At 49.5% G+C, this 23,532-nt stretch overlaps 1 protein-coding gene across 5 annotated transcripts in view; it reads left to right on the top strand.

The window, feature by feature from the left end:
• The window catches only part of LOC140389625 (plastin-1-like), a 194,578-nt gene that overhangs the window by 16,464 nt on the left and 154,582 nt on the right, over positions 1–23,532 (top strand). Inside the window, exon 1 of one of the 5 annotated variants that reach the window (XM_072473907.1) lies at positions 17,172–17,310. The exons of the other annotated variants lie outside the window; for them this stretch is intronic. The gene's annotated coding sequence lies outside the window, so the exon portion shown is untranslated. Of the gene's footprint in view, positions 1–17,171; positions 17,311–23,532 lie in introns of those variants that run through there. 5 annotated transcript variants of the gene reach the window in all.

Genomic DNA, 23,532 nt, shown 5'->3' with positions numbered 1-23,532 from the left:
GAGCCGGTGCAGACTCTATAGGTTGAATGGCCTCCTTCTGCACTGTAAATTCTATGATAATCTATGATTGCGGCAGTAAATGATTGCAAGGCATTAGCCATTTTTATCTGGATGATGATTAATGATGGTTGAGCATCACTATTCTCGTGGAAATATTGACCAGTATAAAATTAATACATGAATATCTCTGCTGCAACAGAGGAATTGTGGGTCCATGTATTAGACATTTGTATGTAGCCAGCCCATAGAATAGGTAAAGGTCAAGTCACCATAGTCCCAGGTGACCATTGGCTGCTTTCCCCTTTGACGGGGATGATGTGTTGGGTGCTCTGGATCCGTGGAACACATACAGGCCACCCACACTTAATAACTATTTTATTAAGTTAGAAACTGTTGAACATACTTTCACTGTGGGTTAACATGATGTTAGATTAAACTAAAGACCTATGCCTGTCCTAACCAGTCTAAGCACTCAGCACATGGTGAAGATCTGTGCTGTAAGTTGTAAGCACTGTCCTTCTGAGAGGCTGCATCCTGAATGAGCGGGAACTCTGATGCCCCCTGTCTTTATAGTGAGTGTGCTCTAACTGGTGATTGGCTGCGGTGTTGTGTGTGTTGATTGGTCTTGCTGTGTGTCCATCAGTGTGTGTGTCTGCACCATGATATATTGGTGTATATTATGACATCCCCCACCCCCTTTTATAAATGTGTGTGGCAATAAATAATGTGTGGTGAGAATGTTCCTAACTACGTGTGGGGTGCGAAGACATATTTACAGGACTACGTACATGAGAACTAAGCTATTTACATGTGAAGGTGCCTGGTGCAGAGAAGCAGTATGCAACAAGAGTAACCAGATCAACACTATATACAAACCAGGGAAACGATCAAACAAAACAATTCAGAGAGTCCATAAATTCGAAAAGTTCAAACATTTAGTCTCTTGAGGTGGGCGACGAATTTTGGTTGACCGCCTCAAGGGTGGGTCGAGAGCTGCCGGTTCAGGAGCGGGCTGGACTGCGTCAAAGTCAGAGGGAGGCAGAGTGACAGGGATCATAGTCCATGGCAGGGTCGGCAGGAGGACGAGGCGACACTGGAGAATCACGTGGCGAGCGTGGAACGAGACGAAGGGCGCGTCGATTGCGGCGCAGAATAGAGCCATCCGGTAGACTAACCAGGAACGAGGGGGGGCCACCTGCTGAAGGACAACAGCGGTTGCAGACCAGCCACCATCCGGAAGATGGACGCGGACATTGTCATCTGGAGCCAGAGCAGGGAGATGAGCTGCACGGGAGTCATGAGCCGCCTTGTGCTGTGCACGAGACAGCTGCATCCAGCGAAGGACCGGAACATGGTCGAGGTCTGGGACGTGGATGGATGGCACCGTTGTCCTCCGGGTGTGACTCATGAGTAACTGGGCTGGCGACGGGCCAGTGGACAGTGGGACGGAGCGATAGGCCAGCAAGGCAAGGTAGAAATCAGACCCAGCATCGGCAGCCTTGCATAGGAGCCGTTTGACTTTCTTCGGTTACTTTCTTCTCCGCTTTGCCGTTGGATTGGGGGTACAGGGGACTGGATGTCACATGGGCAAAATTGTACCGCCTGGCAAAGTTGGACCATTCTTGGCTGACGAAGCAGGGGCCATTGTCCGACATAACCGTGAGCGGGATGCCGTGTTGAGCAAAGGTTTCTTTACATGCACGAATGACTGCAGACGAGGTGAGGTTGTGCAACCGTATCACCTCCGGGTATTTCGAAAAGTAGTCCACGATCAGGACATAGTCTGTACCCAGCGCGTGGAACAGGTCGATGCCCACCTTGGTCCATGGTGATGTGGCCAACTCATGGGGCTGCAGGGTCTCACGTGGTTGGGCCGTCTGGAAGTGCCGACAAGTGGGGCAGTTGAGCACTGTGTTGGCTATATCCTCATTAATGCCGGCCAGTACACTGCCTCTTGAGCCCGTTGGCGGCACTTTTCCACGCCAAGGTGGCCCTTGTGTAGTTGTTCCAGGACAAGCTGGCGCATGCAATGCGGGTGACAATGCGGTCCAGTTTTAGAAGAACCCCGTCTACCACCGCCAGATCATCTCTGACATTATAGAACTGAGGGCATTGGCCCTTGAGCCACCTGTCCGTTAGGTGGCGCATGACGTGCTGTAGCAAGGGGTCAGCCGCCGTCTCGCGGTGAATTTGGACCAGGCGGTCATCCGAGGCAGGTAGATTGGAGGCCGCGAATGCCACATGGGCGTCAACCTGGCAGACAAATCCCGCTGGGTCACATGGAGTGTTGACTGCCCTGGAGAGAGCGTCCGCAATGATGAGGTCCTTGTCTGGGGTGTATACCAGCTGGAAGTCGTATCGCCGGAGCTTGAGAAGAATACGCTGGAGGCGAGGAGTTATGTCGTTCAAGTCTTTCTATATTATATTGACCTGCGGGCAATGGTCTCGACGGTGAATTGAGGAAGTCCGTAGACATAATCGTGAAACTTAACACCGGTCAGAAAGCCCAGGCACTCCTTTTCTATCTGCGTGTAGCGCTGCTCCGTGGGGGTCATCGCACGTGACGCATATGCAATGGGGGCCCATGATGAGGCCTCATCACGTTGAACGAGCACTGCCCCAATGCCGGATTGACTGGCATCGGTCGAAATTTGCTGGATCATAGAAAGCTAAGACCGGGGCCGTGGTCAGTTTTGCCTCGAGTTCTCTCCATTCGCGCTTGTGGACAGGGAGCCATTGGAAGTCTGTCGTCTTCCTGACCACAATCCTGAGAGCCGTGGTATGAGAGGTGAGGTTAGGGGTGAATTTCCCTAAAAAATAGACCATGCCCAGAAATCTGAGGACCGCCTTCTTGTCCTCTGGTGTTTTCATAGCTGTGATAGCAGCCACCTTGTCCGCATCCGGCCGCACACCCAACTGGGAGATGTGGTCCCCGAGGAACTTGAGTTCCGTCTGACCAAAAGAGCATTTGGCCCTGTTGAGGCGGAGGCCATGCTCATGTATACGTCTGAATACGCGCTGGAGGCGACTAACATGCTCCTGCGGGGTGGTGGACCAAATGATTGTCAGCGACATAGACGCGAACACCTTCAATACCTTCCATCATTTGTTCCATAATCCTATGGAGCACTTCTGAAGCAGATATGATCCCAAATGGCATCCTGTTGTAACAATATCTTCCAAAGGGGGGGTTAAATGTCCAGAGTTTCCTGCTGGATTTGCCAGAATCCTTTTGAGGCTTCGAGTTTGGTAAAGAGCTTGGCGCGAGCCATCTCACATGTGAGCTCTTCGCGCTTGGGAATTGGATAGTGCTCTCTCATAATATTGCGATTTAGATCCTTGGGATCAATGCAAATTCTCAATTCGCCGGAAGGCTTTTCTACACAGACCATGGAACTGACCCAGTCCGTCGGTTCTGTGACTTTGGAAATCACTCCTTGGTTCTGGAGGTCCTGCAGCTGCTGCTTGAGGCGGTCCTTAAGGGGTGCTGGGACCCTCCGAGATGCGTGCACCACAGGCGTGGCATTCGGTTTTAATAAAATCTTGTTGGTGTCCGGGAGCTTGCCCATGCCCTCGAAGGCGTTGTGGTAATGGTTGATAATGGCGTCGAGCTGCGCCCTGAAGTCAGTGTCCTGAAAGGCCGACGCGTCAGCAGGAGAGAGTGAACTCTCTGAACTAGGTTCAACAGCTTGCATGCCTGCGCGCCAAACAGGGAGGCTTTCGAGGAGCCCAATATTTCAAAGGGAAGGATGGCTTTGCGTGACCTGTGCTTCACTTCAAGTTGGCATGAGCCGCTGGCAGCAATGGCATTGCCATTATAATCTAATAGCTGACAGGCTGATGGCAGGATGGCTGGTTTGACCCGAAGGCTTTGGTGGTCAGACCGCGCAATGAGATTGGCGGAGGCACCAGTGTCCAGGCGGAATCTTATTTGGGATCAGTTGACCGTAAGGGTGGCACACCACTCATCGTCCGGATTGATGCTGTATACCGATAGAGGCAGGATTCTTTGCTTCGTGGACACCCTGTTTTTCGTAATGATACCGACTCGAAAAGGTGCCTTCGGGTCCTCGGTGTCAATATCGGGTAGCAGGTCCGAATTGGGCTCGGTGGCCGTGGGTTGAATGGCCCGGACATTTCTGCGGGCTGGCTGGAGCGATGAGAGTTGGCAGGCTGAGCTGATCTGCATAAAGCAGCATAGTTTGTCACATCTCCGGCATCGTCGTTGGGATTTGGCAGGACATTGCTGCTTTAAGTGGGCGGAGCCACAGTTGCCGCACGTTGTAGCGTCAGTACGTTTGCTGCGCCACCGTGCATGGGAGGTGCGGTCGTACGTGGTGCGCGCCTGCGCTGTACGTTTGCTGACGTCGCCGTCCCCTCGTTCGGTGCGCACCAGCGCGGGAGTCCGCGGAAAGCATGTAAAAAGGCCGCCCTCATCCAGGCTCAACACCTGGACCCGTTCTGCCTCGAGGGGACCTTGCCGCGCCGTTTCAGCCGCTTGGATGTGGGAATACCGACTAGTGGCGTTTTCAGGTAGCACGCAGGTCTCGATGGCAATCGCTAGGGTGAGCTGCTTTACCTTGAGGAGCTGCTGGCGTAGGGGGTCCGACTGAACACCGAAAACAATCTGGTCGCGTATCATGGAGTCGGAGGTGGGCCCGTAATTACAGGACTGCGCAAGGATGTGGAGGTGGGTGAGAAAGGACTGGCAAGGTTCATCCTTACCCTGCAAACGCTGTTGCAATACATAGCGCTCTAAACTTTCATTCACCTCTATGTCGCAATGACTGTCAAACTTAAGGAGGACCGTCTTGAATTTTGATTTATCTTCACCATCAGCAAAGGTGAGAGAATTGAAAATGTGGATGGCATGTTCCCTGGCCGTGGATAGGAAGAGAGCGATCTTCCTGGTGTCTGAGGCAGCTTCCCGGTCTGTGGCTTCAAGGTAGAGCTGGAAGTGTTGTTTGAATATTTTCCAGTAGGCCCCGAGGTTACCGGTGATGTGGAGCAGCGGCGGCGGGCGGCGCTGTCCATTTTACAGGATGGCTGTATGCTGGTAGAAGGCAGATCATTTTCAGGTAGGTCTAAGAAGTTCTAACATCCCTCAACTACTGGTACCATGATGTGTTGGGTGCTCTGGATCCGTGGAACACATACAAGCCACCAACACTTATAATAGTACAACACTATTTCATTAAGTTAGAAACTGTTGAACATACTTTCACTGTGGGTTAACACGATGTTAGATTAAACTAAAGACCTATGCCTGTCCTAACCAGTCTATGCACTCAGCACATGGTGAAGATCTAAGCTGTAAGCTCTGTCCTTCTGAGAAGCTGCATCCCGAATGAGCGGGAACTCTGATGCCCTCTGTCTATATAGTGAGTGTGCTCTAACTGGTGATTGGCTGTGGTGTTGTGTGTGTTGATTGGTCTTACTGTGTGTCCATCAGTGTGTGTGTCTGCACAATGATATACTGGTGTATATTATGACAGGGGAGAGCTGAATCATGAATTCAAATTTCTCTCTTCCTCTTTTCCAAGCCCCAGACCTCATGATCGCTCAGCTGCAAAGAGAATAATTAGCACTAAATGGATTTTCGGTAATTAGAAATGTAGAAAATAGGAGCAGGGATCGATCATTTGGCCCATCAAGCCTGCTCCGCCATTCAATATGGTCAAGGCTGATCCTCTATTTCCTCTTACTCTCTCCCCGTACCCCTTGAAGCCTTCAGTGCCTTTAAATCTATTTCTCAGTGGTTCACCATCCTCTGAGTGAAGAAATATCTCCTCTGTCCTAAATGTCCTACTCCATATTCTGGGGACGTGACCCCTTGTTCTATATACCCCAGCCAGAGGAAACCTCATCCTTGTATCCATTCTATCCAGCCCTGCCAACATTTTCTATGTTTCAATGAGATTCCCCCTCATTCCTCTAAATTGCAGTCAATGCAGGCCCAGTTGATTCAATCTCTCCTCTCAAGACAATCTTGCCATCCCGGGAATCAGTCTGGTGAAGCTTTGCTGCACTCCCCCAGTGACAAGTATAACCTTTGTTCGATAAGGACACGAAAACTGCATACAATACACGAGGTGTGGTCTGATGAAGGTCCTGCATAGCTGTAGTAAGAGATCCTTGCTCCTGAACTCACATCCTCTTGCGATGAAGACTAACATACCAAATTGAGAATGAGCAAAGAAACTGGTTAAAGTTTCGAAGCCATATTAATGCTTGCACCATCACTGAATTTTATATAGTCACAATATCTTGCTTTTATTCGTTTGGATTGATCAATACTAAACATTTATCACTCATAACTGTGTTCTCAAATTTACTCATCAAATTTCTAGTATTCATTGTCATGATATTCAGGTAAACATCATGGTGCAAACAGACATACATACTGATGGACCGATCAACACACACACACAACACACACACAACACCACAGCCAATCACAGGCAAGAGCATACACACTACAAAACGGGGAACACGACACTTCCTGGGGATTCCAGCAGGAGACAGCTCAGGGCACAGAGCTCACAGCAAGCGACTCAGACATCCACCATGTGCTGAGTGCCTCTCCAAGATAGTGTTAGGAATAGGTCCACAGATTCAAGCGTTATGATCGAACCTCAGTAACCAGTTTACCACTGTAAATAAATGTTTGTAATAAAACAGTTGTACTATTCGCAACCGTGTTGGTTTGTCTGTGTAGCAGAGCACCCAACACATCATTCATTTTAAAGTTTAATTTTCTTATTTTGGAAGCGATAATCTGGATTCAGTATTATTTAAGCAATTTTTAACAAAGTTGTATCTCCGTGGTTCAGGGTGGGGTCCATCACCATCTCCAGATAACGGAGATGAAATTGGTCAAGGCCCAGAATCCAAAATGGGTGACATTGTATAAGTTTCCTGTTATGTGCTCTGCCTGACATTGGGTTTCATTGACTTTAATAGAAATTAATATTGGGCGTGTTGCATATTGGTCGGCAAATGTCATTGCATCTGTTTTGTCTCCTTGTTGTGGCCCAATTTCAGTCCATAAGATATTCTCATAGTTTATTCCTTTTTTTATACTTGTTCACCAGGTTTACTGTTTTCTTTGTTGTATCTTTTGTAATGCAGAATATTTGTGTGCAGAATGGTTACAAAACTTGAACAAATAGTGTGGTGTTGACTAATATACTTTATAACTTGGGTTTTGTTTTTTGTTAATTCTTCCACAAGATGTGGGCATCACTGGCTAGGTGAACATTTTTAATGCCCATCCCTCATTGCCCTCTAAGGTGGTGGTGAGCTGCCTTCTTGACAGCTGCGGTCCATGTGCTATAGGTACACGCACAATACAGTTAAGGATGGAGTTCAGGATTTTGACCCAGCAACCGTGATGGAACAGAGATTAAGGCTCCAGGTCAGGGTGGTGTGCGGCCTGGAGGGGAACTTGTAAGTGGCGGTGTTTCTTGTCCTTTCAGAGCACTGGTTTGGAAGGTGTAGAGGTTGCGGGTTTGCTGCCAAAGGAAGGAAGGTAAGTTTCTGCAGTGCATCGTGTAGATGGTATACCTTGTTGCCACTGATTATATCCTGGATGACAAAAGCTTGTGTTTACGTAGCATTTTAATAATGCAGGTAAACATCCCGTGGATTTCACAAGCGTAAGCAGACCTAATTTAAAATTGAGTCACATGGCAGTTTCACAAAATGACCCAGTGATTGGTCAGTAGGTAGGTTTGAAGGTTTGACTTGGAAGAGGAGTGGAAAATTAGCAGAAAAGTTTAAGGAAGGAATAACAGAGTCTCTCACCTTGGCAGCTGAAAGGTCATACTGCCAATGGTCAAGTGAGGGAATTTGTGGAGGTGCAAGAGGCCAGAATTGACAAGTGCAAAGATTGTGGAGGATTGAGAAGGTTGCAGAGCTAACTGTGGTCCTGACATTTTAATACAAGGGTGAGAACTTTAAAATCTGGTTGATGTCAAACCAGGGGCCCGGCTTGGGGTGATGGGTAAATGGGCTTGAAGGGAATTCGGACATAGGGAGTGTGGTGAACCACTGTTATTTATTGTTGTTCCACTGTTACTTACAGCGCTGTATATATTCTCTGTTACTGTTTGTTCCATTGTTACTCACTGTGTTCTATATTGTTGTTCTTCCGTGGCTCCGCCCCACTGGGTGTTGTATATAAGCCCTGTCTCCAGTCTGGGTTCAGCAGCAGACAGGCTACATCTTAGAGTATTAAAACCATTACTTCTTTTTCTACAACTTTCCTTGTGTGTAATTGATGGTGCATCAGCGAGTAAAGAGCAAAGGTTTGGAGGAGGTCAAATTTACAAAGGGTGATTGGCTAGGAGATAATTAGATTAGTCTACTCTGGAGGTGAATAAAGACATCGTTGAAGGCATATTTAGAGGGGCAGAGATGGCGTATATTAAGGACAACAAATTCAGTGGTTTTGATGATAGAGAGCGTATGGGGTTGAAAGTTCCATTCAGTGTAAAATAGTATGCTGAGTTTGCAAGTAAAAGAAAAAGCTTGGTTCGACCTCAAACAGGTCGCCTGGAAGGCGATGGAATCTTTCTTACGTCTCGCCCGTCCATCTCTCCTGTCCTTGACATTGGCTGGAGGCAGCCAGTGTCCCAAATCTAAAATCCTATTCTTGTGTTTAAATGTTTGTAGTCTTGCCCATCTGATATCTGTAGCCTCATCTAGCCCTAGAATCTTCCAGTCTCAAAGCCCCAAAGAGGATTGTCAATTGTCCAGGATTTAATCTCCTGGCCATTGCTTGACCAAGCTGAGGGTAAATTGATAGGGCATTAAAACAAATAATATTTTGTTTATTTCTCATTATTTTTGAAAACTTTTATTAATTACAGTCATAGTGAAAATTGGGGTCAATAGGCTGCCTTGACTGGACAGAGAGTGAAGGTGAGAGGTAATATAATGAAACCTCCAAGACTGTGTCCAACCAGAGTTGGGAACACTTTTCACTGATTCTTGGCTCTTTTTAAAAAAATAATTTTTATTAAGGTTTTCATAAAATATCAATAACAAAATGAAAAAGGAACCCAACAGGGTTAAGTACAATACACAGTCTAGAAAAGCAACCCTCCATACCCCCCCTCCTCCCTGTACATAAATAATAAATTAACATTAACACCCCGACTTAACACAACACCCCCTCAGACCCTCCAGTGGAAATAACACAAACAAAAATAAAGTTTAAACCCCCCCCCAACTTAATAAACCCCGCCATATCGTTGATCCAGGATTCCACGCTTGGGGGCCTCGCATCCTTCCACTGAAGAAGAACCCTTCGCCGGGCTACCAGGGACGCAAAGGCCAGAATACCGGCCTCTTTCGCCTCCTGCACTCCCGGCTCCTCTGCCACCCCAAATATTGCGAGCCCCCAGCCCGGTTTGACCCTGGATCCTACCACCCTCGACACCGTCCTCGCTATGCCCTTCCAAAATTCCTCCAGCGCTGGGCATGCCCAGAACATATGGGTGTGATTTGCTGGACTCCCTGAACACCTAACACACCTGTCCTCGCCCCCAAAGAACCTGCTCATCCTTGTCCCGGTCATGTGTGCCCTGTGCAGCACCTTAAACTGTATGAGGCTGAGCCTCACGCACGAAGAGGAAGAATTCACCCTCCCTAGGGCATCTGCCCACGTCCCTTCCTCAATCTCCTCTCCCAACTCCTCCCCCCACTTACCTTTCACCTCCACCACCGAGGTCTCCTCCTCCTCCTGCATCACCTGGTAAGATTCCGAGATCTTCCCCACTCCCACCCACCCCCCCGAGAGCACCCTGTCCTGTACTGTGTGTGGCAGCAGCCGCGGGAATTCCACCGCCTGGCAAATGCCCTTACCTGTAAATATCTGAAGGTGTTCCCTGGGGGGGAGCCCGTACTTCTCCTCCAGCTCACCCAGGCTTGCGAACTTCCCGTCCACAAACAGGTCCCCCAACCTTCGTATCCCTGCCATGTGCCACCCTGAAAACCCTCCATCTGTTCTCCCTGGGACAAACTGGTGGTTTCCCCGTGCCGCCTCAACTGCCCCCAGATTTTGAGGGCAGCCGCCACCACCGGGCTCGTGGTATACCTCCTTGGAGGGAACGGCAGTGGCGCCGTCGCTAGCGCCCCCAGACTCGTGCCCACACAAGACGCCGTCTCCAGCCTCTTCCATGCAGCCCCCTCCCCCTCCATCACCCACTTGCGCACCATTTGTCGCATTGGCGGCCCAGTAGTACCCACAGAGGTTGGGTAGCGCCAGCCTTCCCCTATCTCTACTCCGCTCCAGGAACACCCTTCTCACCCTCAGAGTCCCTCGCGCCCACACAAGTCACATTATACTCCTGTTGACCCGCCTAAAGAAGGGCTTCGGGATAAACATGGGGAGGCACTGGAACAGGAACAAAAACCTTGGGAGCACCGTCATTTTGACTGACTGCACCCTACCCACCAAGGACAGCGGCAACGCGTCCCACCTCTTGAACTCCTCCTCCATTTGCTCCACCAGCCTTGTGAAATTAAGCCTATGCAGGGCCCCCCAGCTCCTGGCCACCTGGACCCCCAAATACCTGAAACTCCTCTCCGCCCTTTTTAGTGGGAACTCGCCAATTCCCCTCTCCTGGTCCCCTGGGTGAACCACGAACAGCTCGCTCTTCCCCATGTTGAGCTTGTACCCCGACAAATCCCCGAATTCCCTAAGGATCCTCATTACCTCCGGCATTCCCCCCACCGGGTCCGCCACATACAGCACCAAGTCGCCCGCATAGAGCGACACCCTATGCTCCTCCCCACCCCGCACCAACCCCCTCCAGCTCCTCTACTCCCTCAGTGCCATAGCCAGGGGTTCAATCGCCAGGGCGAAGAGCGGGGGGGACAGGGAACACCCCTGCCTCGTCCCTCGGTGCAACCGAAAGTACTCTGACTCCTCCTGTTTGTGGCCACACTTGCCATCGGGACCGCATACAACAGCCTAACCCACCTGACAAACCCCTCCCCAAACCTCTTCAGCACCTCCCACAAGTACCCCCACTCTACCCTATCGAAAGCTTTCTCAGCGTCCATCGCCACCACTATCTCCGCCTCTCCCTCCCTCGCCGGCATCATGATAACGTTCAAAAGCCTCCGCACATTCGCGTTCAACTGTCTCCCCTTCATAAACCCCGTCTGGTCTTCATGGATGATCTGCGGCACACAATCCTCAATCCTCGTGGCTAAGACCTTCGCCAGCACCTTGGCATCTACATTTAGCAACGAAATTGGTCTGTAAGACCCACACTGCAGGGGATCCTTGTCCCACTTCAGGATCAAGGAGATCAAGGAGTGCCCGGGACATCGTCGGGGGTAAAGCCCCCCCCCCTCCCTTGCCTCATTGAAGGTCCTAACTAGCAACGGGCCCAACAGGTCCATATATTTTTTTATAGAATTCGACCGGGAAACCGTCCGTCCCCGGTGCCTTCCCCGCCTGCATGCTCCCTATCCCTTTCGCCAGCTCCTCCAGCCCAATCGGGGCCCCCAAACCCGCCACCAGTCCCTCCTCCACCTTTGGAAACCTCAATTGGTCCAGGAAGCGGCCCATCCCTCCCGCCTCCCGTGGGGGCTCGGACCGGTACAATTCCTCATAAAAGACCCTGAAGACTCCATTGATGCCAACCCCACTCCACACCACACTCCCTCCCCTGTCCTTCACTCCCCCGATTTCCCTAGCTGCGTCTCGCTTCCGAAGCTGATGTGCCAGCATCCGGCTTGCCTTTTCCCCATACTCTTAAATCGCCCTCTGGGCCTTCCTCCATTGAACCTCCGCCTTCTTGGTGGTCACCAGGTCGAATTCGGCCTGGAGGCTGCGCCTCTTCCTCAACAATCCTTCCTCAGGCACCACCGCATACCTCCTGTCTACCCTCACCATCTCCCCCACCAGCCTCTCCCTCTCCCCCCGCTCCCTCCTCTCCTTGTGGGCCCTAATGGAGATCAGCTCTCCCCTAACCACCGCCTTCAGCGCCTCCCATACCATCCCCACTTGGACCTCCCCATTATCGTTGGCCTCCAGGTACCTCTCTATACTTCCTCGGACCCGCTCGCTCAACTCCTCGTCCGCCAACAGTCCCACCTCCAGGCGCCACAACGGGCGCTGGTCACTCTCCTCCCCAGCTCCAAGTCCACCCAATGCGGGGCGTGGTCCGAAATAGCTATCGTCGAATACTCTATCCTCTACTCTCGCTATCAGCGCCCTGCTCAAAATAAAAACAGTCGATTTGGGAATAAGCCTTATGGACATGTGAGAAGAAGAATGAAAATTCCCTAGCCCCCGGCCTTGCAAATCTCCAAGGGTCCACCCCTCCCATCTGGTCCATAAAGCCCCTCCGCATTCTAGCTGCAGCCGGCTTCCTACCCGTCCTAGACGTGGAGCGATCCAGTGCCGGATCCAGCACCGTGTTAAAGTCTCCCCCCATTATCAGGCCTCCCACTTCCAAGTCTGGGATCCGACCCAACATGCGCTGCATAAAACCCGCATCGTCCCAATTCGGGGCATACACATTGACCAGTACCACCTTCTCTCCCTGCAGCTCACCACTTACCATTAGGTACCTACCGCCATTGTCTGCCACAATGCTCGACGCCTCGAACGACACCTTCTTTCCCACCAAGATCGCCACCCCTCAATTTTTGGCATCCAGCCCCGAATGAAACACCTGACCTACCCACCCTTTCCTCAATTGTACCTGGCCTGCCACCTTCAGGTGTGTCGCCTGAAGCATAACCACATCCGCCTTCAGCCCCTTCAGGTGGGCGAACACGCGGGCCCGCTTGACCGGCCCATTCAGTCCCCTTACATTCCAGGTTATCAGCCGGATCAGGGGGCTACCCGCCCCGCTCCCCTGCCGGCTAGCCATAACCCCTCCTCGGACAGCCACGCGCCCGCACCCCACGCCCGGCCCGTTCCACACGGCGGCAGTCCCCCGTCTCGACCCCCCCCCCACTAGCTCCAGCTCCCCCTTGACCATAGCAGCAGCAACTCTATACCCCCCACCGGCTAGGACCCATCCTAGCTGTTTTACTCCCCCCATTGCACTTCCGCAAGTCAGTTGACTCCTGCTGACTCCGGCCACTCCCGCCTCTCCTTCGACTCCTCCCATTGTGTGACACACCCTCCTCTTCCGTTCCCCATCCACAGGCTCTCCCCCTCCCCCTTCCATCCTAAGCGCGGGAAACAACCCTCGCTTCCCCGCCCCCTCCAGTCTTCAGCGCGGGAAAAAGCCCGCGCTTTCCACCTACCCGGCCCCGCCACCTCTGACGTAGCTCCTTTTACTGGCCCAGTCCCCTCACCCCCGACTCGGGCCTCCCCCTCCCCCGCGGGGCCCCATCTCACCACCGGCCATCCACACCTGTTCCATTTGCTTACCCCCCTCCAAGAGCCCCCCCCGACCAACCCAACCAAAACAGTGCCCAACCCGCCCAAACCACCCTCACCGACCAGAAAGAGAAAAACACAAAGAAAAAGAAACCAAGAGCAAAGGACCCCCCCTCAAAAAGTAACATATCAACCGCAGTCCCCAAACGCCCATCCCGACCCTCAATCTGTGTCCAACATCTCGGCCTGAAGAAAGGCCCACGTCTCCTCCGGAGACTCAAAATAATGGTGCCGGTCCTTGTAGGTGACCCACAGTCGCGCCGGCTGCAACATGCCAAACTTCACCCCCTTCCAGTGCAGCACCGCATTCGCTCGATTGTACCCGGCCCTCCTCTTCGCCACCTTCACACTCCAGTCCTGATATATCCGAACCTCCGCGTTCTCCCACCTGCTGCCCCTCTCCTTCTTGGCCCACCTGAGCACACACTCCCGATCAGCGAACCGATGAACCCGCACCAGCACCGCCCGCGGAGGCTCGTTAGCCTTGGGCCTCCTCGCCAGCACTCTATGGGCCCCTTCCAGCTCCAGGGGCCCCTGGAAGGACCCCACTCCCATCAGCGAGTTCAACAAGGTGACCACACGTCCGGCCCCTCCGGGAGGCCCAGAACCTGCAGATTCTTCCACCTCGACCGATTTCCATCTCCTCGAACCGCTCCTGCCACTTCTTGTGGAGCGCCTCGTGCGCCTCCACCTTTACCGTCAGGCCTAAGATCTCGTCCTCATTGTCGGAGATCTTTTGCCGGGCCTAGCGGATCGCCACCCTCTGGGCCGTCTGTGTCTCCAGCAGCTTATCAATAGAAGCCTTCATCTGCTCAAGCAGGTCCGCTGTAATCTCTCTGAAGCAGCGCTGGATACCCTCCTGTTGCTCCTGCGCCCACTGCATCCACGCTGCCTGGTCTCCGCCCGCCGCCATCTTGTTCTTCTTCCCTCGCACCTTCTTCGCGTCCACCACCACCTTTTTAATCGCCCCGATCCTGGTAAAAGCCATATACTATCGGGGAATTGTTGTAATCTCCTTCCCACACCGGGAAACGTCGAAAAAGTGCCATTGGGGGCCCTGAAAAGAGCCCCAAAGTCCGTTTTTGCGGGAGCCGCCAAATGTGCGACTTAGCTCCGCACAGCCGCAACCGGAAGTTCTCGATTCTTGGCTCTTATGCACGCATCCTCCCTCTCTTTTCCTTTGCTTCTAGCAGTGGGGGAGTGGGCAGCACGGTAGCACAGTGGTTAGGACAGTTGCTTCACAGATCCAGGGTCCCAGGTTCGATTCGCGGCTTGGGTCACTGTCTGTGCGTAGTCTGCACGTTCTCCCTGTGTCTGTGTGGGTTTCCTCCGGGTGCTCCGGTTTCCTCCCACAGTCCAAATATGTGCAGGTTAGGTGGATTAGCCATGCTAAATTGCCCTAAGTGTCCAAAAAAAGGTTGGATACATGGGGTTACGGAGTTATGGGGATAGGGTGGAGGTGTGGGCTTAGATAGGGTGCCTTTTCCAAGCGCCGGTGCAGACTCGATGGACCGAATGGCCTCCTGCACTGCAAAGTCTATGATAATTCTATGATATAATGATGTCACTGGGCTAGTAACCAAAAGGCCCTGGCTCATGGTCTGGGAACTTGGGTTCAAATCTCGCCATGTTAATAAATGAATTCTGGTCCAGATATGGAAATTATCAGTTTATTGTCATAAAAAGCCATCTGATTCACTAATGTCCTTTTGGGGAAGGAAATCTTATTACCCAGTCTGGTCTATCTGTGACTCCAGATCCATAGCAATAATTGGCTCACTCCTAACTGCCCCCTGAGAAGGCCTAGCAAACCATTCCATTTGAGGGCTATGAGGGATGGGCAACAATGTCTTGCCCACACCCCATGAAATAATAAATGAAACAAAATGAAACAGCTGCATCTTCAGCAGTTTGCATCCTACACATCTGGAATTGTCTTCCTAAATCTCTGAAGACCCGTTCATTTGGAATATTGAGACTGTATACCAGTTGTTTAACATTTTTGCTCCGTCTTCTTGCAGCCCCAGAATACATTGCACCTCGATTTTCAAAAGGGTAACCAGAATCCCTGCAGTCCAGAAGGAGACCATTCTGCCCATCGAGTCTGCACCAACCCTCTGAAAGAGCACCCTACCGAGGCCCAATCCCCCACCTGATCCCCATAATCCCACCTAGGGGAAATTTAGCCTTAGCCAATCCACCTTACCTACACATCTTTGGACTGAGGGGGGAAACCGGAGCACCCGGAGGAAACCCACGCAGACACAGGGAGAAAGTCACCCAAGATCAGAATCGAACCCGGGTCTCTGGTGCTCTGGGGCAGCAGTGCCAAACACTGTACCACCGTGCTGGAGGATTGATTATTAATTTTGCAAGTTGCCTGTCGGCCTGGTTCTATTAATCCTGTCCTATAGTTCATGTTATGGTTATTTGAAAATGCAGTGGCATTTGTCACTTTATTACTAGCAAGGGGGTGATGGCACATGCTAAATTTTTTAAAAAGGTAAATGGTTGCATGACGTGTATGTAGAAGGCCGGCTCAAGTCTCTGCTTCAAGACCGTCAAAGCAATATCAATGAGATACCAGCTGGCCTTACTTTCTGTCCATAGTATACTTAATTCCTCAGTCACTTTGACAAACGTTCAAAAGAATTCTAATCGTCATATGATTAATTTGGTAAAATCAGGAGTTAGCCTGTGTTGGAGAGGGGCCACTCTGAAAAGATCTTGCTTTGTTTGATTATTAAAAACAATGGTTAGCTCCATATACTGGGCAGGATTTATTTAATCCATTAGATTCCTCCAACAATGGTTGGAAAACAAGTGGGAAAGCCAGTATCAACTCCACTGTCTATTTCAGTCCAAACGTTGGCTGGGTCAGGTCTCCCAATCGATCATGTCTTCAGTGGGGTGGAAATCCAGCCCTAATCAAGAGGTCAGCAGCACTCTTGTACCCAGCAATGCCACTGGGAACAATGGGCTCCGCCTGGGACACACTGAGCTTTCACCAGGGATCATCGCTGAATCCCTGGAGAGAGGCAAGTGGAGCGGGATGGGTTTTGTGGGGAGGGGATCACTGGTGCGGTAGGGGAGTTGGATGGAAGAGTAAAGGGTGGCTCTCAGCAAAAAACTTGAAATTGAAATATGGAATTTTTTTTTAATGATGCCGAAATTTGGCATTCCACAATTAACAAAATTAGCTTTCCAAGGCCAATGTGGACGTTAAACCTCATTCAACAGAATGTAGGTAAAAGTTTTTGTCAGTTCGCTGATTGCTTGGGGAATTCATTCTGTGGAGACTTCAACAGTCTTTGGAGAAGCATAGCGGAACTGACAGCACCGTCTGGATATTGTACATGTGTGGACTTGCTGCCAGTTTCAGAGGAGTAACAGCAGCCAATGTTGACAGTCTTGCCATCACTACCACTGCAAAGTCAGGTTGAGTATGTTAGTGCATTGAGCTTTCAGTGTGAAGACCTGTGTCGTTAAATATCAGTTACAGTTAACAATTTTATTCAAAATCCAGCTGTTTGAGGGGAGGAAATAGACCAGTGATTGGGGCAGGGGGGTTGCCTCTTACAAAACTCAATGATTTTTAAAAATAATGTAAATTGAGGTGCAGTGCTAAAAGCATTTGTGACTTTGGATATCCAACTTCACGGTGAAGGTAAACATAGATTATGTTTGAAAGCCCTGTATGTATTTTTGTTGTTCACGGCATCACTCATTTCATAATTACCAGAAAGTATAGGACAGTCCATCTTACGGCTGGAAGCCTCCGGACATGGGTATAATCGAAGGTCAAGAAAGAGTTTGGGTGTCTGATGTCTAAACATTGTTAGTGGACCCGAAGAAGGTGCGAGTGAAGAAGAACAAACTAGAGACTTTAATTGGTGAGTGTGCTGCGAGGAAAGCGTGCTAAAGAACAATCATTGGAAGCAATGACTTATCTTTTGACCTTCATCCTTATTATTTTCACCCTTTTCCTCCACTTCTCTGTGTGTTTGCCTGTCTTGGGTATGTGGGTAGAGGGTGGGACAGTTAAAGGGGGTAGTAGGTTAGCTTGATGTTATCCACTTGCATTTACTGAATATTTTATCATTATTCTTGTTATAAACAAATAGTGATTGTGTTTCAACTTACAAACCTGGTGCCAAGGGCCAAAGAGTTTGGGAATTTTTATAAGAATTATTGGTTAATTCACTTGTGTTGTGACTCCAGGTCTGGAATTAATTGCACACTTGCCCAGGATGGCGTAACAATGCAGCCCTTCTTGTAAAGAATTATAACTCATGGAAAATATTAAATGTGTCTTTCAGCAATGAACAGCAGGCCAATTTGTTTGATACATTATGATGCTTCACTGGACTCGAAGTGTTAAAGTTTGCCATCTCTCAGCTCTCTTGGCAATTTGAAGACTAAACAATAAACACTGGGGAAATAACTGGAGAAAAATAATGCTTGTTGGCATTTGTGTCTTTTCTACGTATTGTTTTCATTTCCAGCCATGTCATTCTATTGAGATCTGTCAAAGAGCATAGTCGGTCAGTCAGTGATTAAAGTGCTGTTGGATAGTAATGCGTGAGCTAGTCTCTGAAATAAATATGCTACATGTCTGGAACACACACAGCCAAATTCTGTGAAAGATAGCTGTCATAATATACATCTATGTATACACTACGCCGCTATAACTTTGAACTTGTCAACACGCCAGGCAAAAAACTCATTGTTGCAGATGCCCTTTCCAGGTCTATCACCACACCGTGTGAACAAACTGAATTTGTCTGCCAAATCGATGCGCAGGTGTAATTGTGTGCCTCCAACCTTCTGGCCACTGATGAGAGGGTCATCCAAATTCGTGAGGAAACGGCCAAGGATCCTCTGTTACAGCGTGTGATGCAGCACCTCATGAATGGCTGGCAGAAGGGACAGTGTCCCCAGTTTTACAACGTCAAGGACGACCTGACTGTGGTGGACGGCATCCTCATGAAGCTCGATAGGATTGTGATTCCGCAGAGCATGCGAGCTATGGTGCTCGGCCAATTCCATGATGGTCACCTGGGGGTCGAGAAATGTTGACGCAGAGCTCGAGAGGCAGTCTATTGGCCAGGCATCAGCCAGGACGTTGCCAACACGGTCCTCAACTGCCCCACATGTCAGAAATTTCAGCCAGCTCAACCCAAAGAAACTCTGCAGCAACATGAGATAGTGACCTCCCCATGGTCCAAAGTCGGTGTTGACCTTTTCCACGCCAAGGGGCGTGACTATGTCCTCCTGGTCGACTACTTCTCCAATTACCCTGAAGTGGTGAAACTGTCCGACCTCACGTCGAAGGCGGTGATTAAAGCATGCAAAGAAACGTTTGCCAGGCATGGGATACCGCTCACAGTGATGAGTGACAAGGGTCCCTGTTTTTACAGCCAGGAATGGTCTGATTTTGCCCGCCTATACAACTTTCGTCGCGTAACCTCCAGCCCCCACTACCCGCAGTCAAACAGGAAGGCCGAAAAAGGGGCCCATATCGTCAAGAGATTACTATGCAAGGCTGCAGACTCAGGCTCCGACTTCAACCTGGCGCTGCTGGCATACAGAGCATCCCCGCTGTCCACTGGGTTGTCTCCCGCACAGATGCTCATGAATCGCACTCTGCGAACCACGGTTCCAGCCATCCATGTTCCAGACCTTGACCACCTCACGGTCATACAAAAGATGCAGCAGTCTCGGGCCCAACAGAAATCTGCATACGACGCTCCTGCCACGGATCTCCCAGAGCTGGTCCCAACTGATCGTGTTCGTGTGCAGTGGGTAGCTGGTCCGCCACAGCTGTGGTGGCCAAGCAAGTGGCCCCGAGATCGTTCCTCGTCCGCATGGCTGATGGTTCCTTCCTACGTCGCAACAGACAGGCGCTGCGCAGAGTTCCACGCCCACCACCTAACCATGATGTCCCGCCTCACACAATGTTTCCTCTGGACGTGCCCTATCACGAGGCCACTGATCTACCAGCAATCCTGCCGACCTCTGTGAGCACCGCATTGGCGGCAGTCCCGCCTATCCAAGTGCAGGCAGCCTCTGATCCACCCTTGAGGCGGTCAACCAGAATTCGTCGCCCGCCGCAGAGACTAAGCTTATAGACTGAACTTTTGCACAACTGTGTTACCTTATCGTTTTGACCTCTGTAAATATCGTTGTTACCGTTTCATCCGCCCTATATCTGCACGAGCGACATCTTCCTGTGTACATAAGGTTATTTTAGCACATTCTGTATATAGTCACGCAGATATACACATCCACACGCACATGCATCTTAATATTTATTATCTCAACACACAATACAAAAAAAAGGGGGGGAGATGTCATAATATACATACTGGAGTGCAGACAGGCAGTGATTGACACACACTATGATCAGTAAGCACACAGAACAGAGCAGCCAATCATCAGACAGGACACGGCCACTATAAAGCCAGGGGGCACCAGTTTTCCCGCTCTCTCGGGACCCAGCCTCTGAGACAGTCAGAGTTAGTGAGCTGGCCAGTGCAAACACCAGGTCATAGCTAGTAAGTCTGGTTAAGCTAGTATCAGGTCTCCAATCAAGTCAGCATAGGGTCAACCCACAGTTGAACATGTATAATAGTTTAGATGTTAAATAAAATTGTGTTGCATCTTATCAAGTGTTGGAGGTCTGTCTCTCGCTACACTGCATCAAATGTAGTCCACATCGACCCAGCCTACCCAACACATCAATAGCTGCTGGAAATGAATTTCAGTCTATATACACTGCCGAAACGTAGACGGTCTGAATGTGTAGAGAGGTTAAATGAAATATTGAGTTCAAAGCAGCCTCCGAGATACTGAAGAGAATAACCACTGGGAAATTGATATGTCTGCTCATCTGTGTGTGCGTGCAGAGGAATATGTTTTTTATCTGCACAATTGTTTGCCTTGCAAGACGGTTTGTTAGTGGATAGTGAAGTAATCAGTAATGCAGCTTCTTTACCGAATTCAGCCGTGATAAGTAGTAAGAAAAAAAAAAACTCGTAACCTCAGCAGATATATAATAGCAGACTTTGCCACCTCCAAACTTGCAATATTCTTTTGGAACAAACTCGGCTTGCTCACTCTCAACTGAGACACCTTTGTTCCCTTAGGGGCTCGATATTAATCTATGGGCAGAATCCTTGCCCCCCATATGAGATAGGAGTGGCAATGGAGGTGAGTGGGCCTGCAATTTTGCCCCGTCGGTTGGTATATCAGCACCCTCCCACCGTGAGCTATATCTGAAGTGGAAGGCCTACCTGCACACAGACATCAGGTAGCCAATTAATTGAGGTTAATTTGTTGTCAATTATCAGAGGTTAACTGGAATTTCCTCCTTGGCCTGTGAGACCATGTGGCTTTAGAAGTTGCCTTCCGGCAGTAGACTGGGGACAAGCACTCAAGGCAGGCTTTGAGGCCCTCCATGCCTACCTGGCTGTAGTTGCAGGCTGCCCTCTGCAGAGGTGGCCCTGCAGCTGTGGCCATTTATAAAAACAAAATTCTAATGCAATGCAAGTTGCTGAGAGGTCACCTCCAGGTGGAGATGCCCTCTCTCTCCATTACCTGCAATGGTAGTCTGCAGCTCCTTCTGAGCCAGAGGACCTCCAGTCTATCGGTACTTGAGCTTTGAGAGTCTGATGGCCTTTCATCCTTTATTGGGCAGTGAGTGTACCCTCTGGCCACTAAATAGTCAATCAAGTGTAAAGCAGGTTGTTCAACTCACCTTAAGCAACCCTTATCTCTTGCTGACATCAGAACCCAAATCCTGCCCCATGATTCCAATTTGAGTTACTGCCTTCAGACTTCAAATTTCGAAATGTGGTTACTCGATAGAGAAGGAGCTGTGGACAAGACCATATATTGGGTTCCATTTATATTGCTAGCAAGTTTTGATTAAAGAAGAGAATGGAGTCAAATAAAATCCAACTATAATTGTTGAAAGTGATCCTATACTGAACATTGGACTTCATGTCAGCCAATGTGTATAAAACTGACTGTGGATATTGAGAGTTTTTAAAACTCAAATGATCCTGTCCTCCAAACTGGATGAGGGTAGTAAAATGCAATAAAGCCCAGAACCTAATTGCAACCGATCGGCCTGTCTTTTGGTTAAACAGATTGCATTACTTACACTATTTCTCCAATGCAGCCAGAGGGACTATGGGTGGCAAGACTCCGTCACCAGCCCTACTCCATTGAAATCTCATGCTCCAGCCCAGGTAGTGACCTGCTCTTGAAGGTCCGCCTTGAAGTTTAATAACATGCGAAGTGGTGCTCCTCCCCGTGATGGCAGAGGTGGTGGTCCCCCTGGGCGAGGAGGTGAGAATCTACATTACAGACCAGGACCCATGGGCCGTGGTGGAGGAGGATTTAGTGCTCGTGGTGGTCCACGTGCTCGTGGTGGACCTTCTGGAGGAAATACACAGCAGAGAGCTGGTGACTGGAGATGCCCTAACCCAACTTGCGGGAATTCTAACTTTGCCTGGCGAACTGAATGTAACCAGTGTAAGGCTCCAAAACCAGATAGTCCTCTCCCACCACCATTCCCTTCTGGTGATCGTGGCAGGGGTGGCCCCATGATGAGAGGTGGCCGCCTTATGGATCGTGGTGGTTTCCGCGGTGGACGTGGTGGTGACCGGGGTGGTTTCCGTGGTGGACGTGGTGGTGACCGAGGTGGCTTTAGAGGTGGAAGAGGCATGCTTGGTGGTCCCCCCATGGGAGAGTTAATGGGCTTCCGAGGTGGCAGAGGTGGACCAGGAAAAATGGATAGGAAGGGTGACCGTCGCCAGGACCGTCGGGAGAGACCATATTGAAGTAGATGACCCATCTGGTTTTCTGTTTACTACAACAAATATTTTTTTAAAATGTTTTAAATTTGTAATTCCGTATTTATAATGTTGTTTGCAACAACATTACGGCAATATTTCGGTATTGTATTAGTTTTTCAGTGGATATAGCCGAGTCAGGAAGTAAATTTCATGTTAGGGTGACTTTTCGCTTAATTTTTACTTTTGTCAAGGTGAATGTAATGATGTGAACGAGATCCTGAAGAGCATGCAAAACAAAAATGTACAGTGCATAGCTTTTGTTCTGTTTATACTATGGTGATACTGCAATAAAAAGCTGAGTCGCAAAAAAAAAAAAAAAAAAAAAAAAAAAAAAAGAAGGTCCGCCTTGAGTGTACTTTACGGAATCTGGCTGAAGATGATAAACACAAATTTCAGCCACGAATTTGAGTTCCTTATCGGTGTGTGTTCGTTTGAAGATGGAAGAGCCATTTTAATTTTCTCACCCACGTACACTGTGACCATTTTTTCCTTCACTTCCTACACTATATTTAAATGAAGTTCAATGAACGAATGAAGAACAGCACATCGTCTGTTGCCGTGGCAGCCTTCTGATCTTGACTTCAAGTGCTTTCATTTTCCAGAGAGCTGATTCTGCTGTTGTCGTCAATAGATCCTCTAAATCCATCTTTGGTTTTCTTTCATAGTTCCATTAGCATGCCTTTCTGCCTTGCACCATCGCTCCTGCCAGCCCCGGCACAGTTGTCCCCATTTGTTTTTCCCTTCCCCGGTTTCCCTGTTTCCGTACTTGCTTAGAACCTCCTCCATCTCTAACTTTCTTCAGCTCTGATCTGAAATGCAAACATTTTTTGTTTCTGTCCTCTCGGGTGCTGCCTGCAGTACTGAGTATTTCCAACCTTTTCTTTCCTCATTTCCGATTTCCAGCATCTGCAGTAATACAACAAATGTTGTGTTTTGTCTGTGGAACCCGTGTGGTAACTTGGAGACCCTGTTAATCTTGTTACTAACTGGCAGTGGCAAGGTCAGAATAGCTCCTGTGCTAATTGTTAATAATACAACATCTCTACAGTCATCATCCTTCAAGGCTTTTCAGTTTTGGAAGATAATGCAAGATTGAGTTGTTCCATTTCTGGCCTTTTTTTCCAGTCAAAGCTGAACTTTGAATTAAAGAGTGTGTTTATTAGTTCAGTAAAACATAAGTAAACTGGAGCATAAGAACTTACTGAAAAAGCACATGATCACGGACATAGTCACTGTGAAACCCAAGCTGAA

The sequence above is a fragment of the Scyliorhinus torazame genome, chromosome 14 (genome assembly GCF_047496885.1).
Source record: "Scyliorhinus torazame isolate Kashiwa2021f chromosome 14, sScyTor2.1, whole genome shotgun sequence".
Classification (NCBI taxonomy): Eukaryota; Metazoa; Chordata; class Chondrichthyes; order Carcharhiniformes; family Scyliorhinidae; genus Scyliorhinus; species Scyliorhinus torazame.
This window is presented reverse-complemented; position numbering and strand designations above follow the sequence as displayed.